This window comes from Cebus imitator, unplaced genomic scaffold, assembly GCF_001604975.1.
Source record: "Cebus imitator isolate Cc_AM_T3 unplaced genomic scaffold, Cebus_imitator-1.0 Scaffold79, whole genome shotgun sequence".
NCBI lineage: Eukaryota > Metazoa > Chordata > Mammalia > Primates > Cebidae > Cebus > Cebus imitator.
In genome coordinates this window covers 3,079,052-3,081,982 of record NW_016107394.1, presented here as the reverse complement: position 1 = coordinate 3,081,982, position 2,931 = coordinate 3,079,052, and the positions used below count along the sequence as shown (strand labels likewise).

Genomic DNA, 2,931 nt, shown 5'->3' with positions numbered 1-2,931 from the left:
AAAAAAAAAAAAAAAAAAAAAAAAAGAAAATGTGACAAGCCTTTTGTGCCAGGGCCTCCCCACACACATACTCTCCCATGCAGGATCTTACTTGTTCTGGCCTTTTTTAAGAGCCTGGCAGGGCAGGAACTGGTCATCCAACAAGCTGGGAGCAGAGCTGGGACGAGATCAATTGCAGGTCCCCAAATCCCCCAGCAGGAGCATCTGAAGGCTCAGGGAAAAGTGTTTGGCCAAGGGGCAAGGGCTCAATTAAGAGTTTAAACAACCCCTGGGATGGTTCTAGTGTCAACGTCACACACGCCCTGACCTCCTGCCCTTGGCACTTCTTGATCCATTCTCCATCCTGCAGCCAGAGAGCTCTTTCTGAAATGCAACTCTGACTGTGAATCTCCTCTGCTCATAAATTTTCATGGCTCCCTATTGCCTTCAGGATAAAATCTAGGTCTTTAGCCTGGGCACTCTGGGTCCTATGGTGTCCCAGATCACACTGTTCTGGCAACCTGTGCCACCCACTTTGATAACCAGATTCTGGTTTGCCCTTCTTTGTAGTGGCATGGAGCACCTCTGCGGCCAAGCCTTTACTGGAGAAGCTGGGGTTAGAAACCTGCTGTTCCCTCAGTTCAGCTCAGCCCTGTGCAGGGTGCTGGCAACACAGAAATGAGTCAAATCCAGTTTCTGCCCTCCAGGAGCCCCTAGACCTGCAAAGAGGAAAGGAGGAGGCACACATAGAGCATGACAGTCCAGGTGGGACCAGGGCTGTCAGCACCAGGACTCTAGGGGCCTAGAAGAGGCTCCAATGCAGCTGGGGGGGATCAAGGGAGGCTTGCCAGAGGAGGGGACATCTGAGCTGGGTCCCAAGTCTGGGTAGTTCTCCAGTTGAGGAAGGAGTAGGAGGGCTTATCAGGCAGGGAGTATAGAATATGCAGTAGGCCAGGGGCAAGAAATGAGAGACAACAGGCAGCTACTGCAAGGTGAAGACTCAGGTGGGAGAGGTGGCTGGAAAGATTGGTAGGCCCCAGTTATCAGAGGCCTTAAATCCCAAGCTACAGGGTTCAGGCTTGGTCCTGTAGAAGTCTTGTGCCCTAGGGAGGGACACAGTTGGGATTCTGGTTTTGGGAGGCTCCCTCCAGGGACTAGCTTCCCATCCCCAAGCTGTGAGCCTGCCCAGGGGGGACAGTGGTGCTGAGCAAGACCAACTCAGCTCCTCAACAGCCCTCAAATTCCATATCATTAGTCCCTTCTTACAGAGGAGGCCACTGAGGTTCAGAGAAAGGATGTGTTGTCCAGGCCACATAGTGGCCAAGACAGGATTGGAACATAGATCTCTGAGTCTCCAGAGCTCTCCTGCGGACCTGCCTGCTCAGAGAATCTTCTTCCTCCCACTTCACCCCACAGGTAATAAACTTGCCTGGGGCTCCACCCAGATCCTCAAAAGCTCATCATTACTTCAGCTTAGATCCAAAACAAACCAGGTAGATCAGGCTGTGGGCCCAGGAACCTGGGGATGCCATGCTGAGAGGAACAGCGCAGTGGACCCCACAGGTCCCGAGCAGGCAGTCCGGGTTCCCAGCAGTCCCTGGCCCTTGGGCTGCGCTCCTGGAGGACCCCAAGAGGGCCACCGGCAGCCCTCGCGTTGGGAGGTGGGGCATTGCCTTTCTCCTGACTGACCCTTTCTACCGCACCATTTGCCAGATTAAAAGTCCCGAGACAGAGGCTTAACTGTCCTTCCTCGTCACTCCCTCCTCCCCTGCCCACTCCCTGCAACTGCCCCTCAACCTTACCATGGCAGGCGGCCACCCAGAGTGACCCTGGGGGCAGGACAGGGACAGGGGGTCTCCAGGGGTTCGTGTCTCTGGGCACCGCCCACCACCCCACGCCACGGGGGCGCTCACATCTGAGCACACACAGACAAGTTCCGCAGGCTAGGCCGGTCGCCCCAGGGGCTCACACACCCGCTAGCACGCAGACTTCCCCAATACGCGGGCGTGCACATTCTCCTCACTACAGGGCGCCGGTCCGAAATCATCGAGACCGACGCTCCCGTGGAGACAAAGTTCAACTACCGACCCACAGGCGTGCTCAAGCCGTCCAGCTATGCGCTGCACTCCGGCTCGCGACGGTGGCCGGGGCGACAGCGGCTCCACAGCGCTCTCCTCTGCCCCGCGCCCAGTCGGCACCTGCGCCAGTCTGGCCCGCTTGTCCCAGGGCCTCTCCCGCCGACCTCTCCCTGCGCCCTGTTCCCTCCAGGCGCCCCACCTCTCCTCACCGCGCTGCGCTCCTCTGCCCGGGGTGCCGTCGCCGCCGCTCCCGGGTGCCAGTGCCCGCGTCCAGCCGCCGCCGCAGAGACCCACGTGCCTGGGAGCCCCGCTGCCCCCTCCCGGCCCAGTTCCCCAGCCGGGCCAGGCAGGGGGCGGGGCGGACTTTTGACCGACCCTGGCACCGCCCCCAACCCGCCCGGGTAGACACCTCGCCACTCGCTCGGGGACGCCACCCAGCGACACGGCCGCATTGGTCAGCGCGTCCGTACCGGTGCTGCACTGCGAGGGGCGGGCGGCGACGGTCCCACTGCCAGGCCAGAAGGAGGCCGCCCGGCTCCCTCACGCCAGAAGGGAGAGAGTAAGGAGAGGTTTTCAGGGACGCCAAAGTTTTGCCATGTCCGCCAGGCGCTTGCGTGGCCCACTGTGGGACCTTTGCGCCCAGCCGCCACGCCACCCCACCCCTGTCCCGCCCCTGCCCCAGCCCGGCTGTCCAGAAAAGGACCTGCTCCTAGAGATCTGCTCCGAACCCCAGGCTGAGGACACACCTCCCTTGCTTGAAAGTGGAGGCAGGTGGTGCCTCTCCCCATTATCCTGGGAAGGAAAGCAGGGCACTCAGAATCTCGCCTCTCCCGTGCTCCCTGCTTTTCCTTAATCTTACCAGCAGCTCCCTGAA

General features: G+C 60.0%; 1 protein-coding gene across 8 annotated transcripts in view; it reads right to left on the bottom strand.

Moving 5' to 3' along the window:
• P2RY2 (purinergic receptor P2Y2) overlaps window positions 1-2,418 on the bottom strand; it is a 17,457-nt gene extending 15,039 nt beyond the window's left edge. For 3 of the 8 annotated variants that reach the window (XM_017532936.2, XM_017532940.2, XM_037740108.1), the window contains exon 1: window positions 2,257-2,409. The gene's annotated coding sequence lies outside the window, so the exon portion shown is untranslated. The other 5 variants (XM_037740104.1, XM_037740107.1, XM_037740106.1 and 2 more) reach the window with 4 other exon arrangements.
• Window positions 2,419-2,931: the final 513 nt, after the last annotated feature.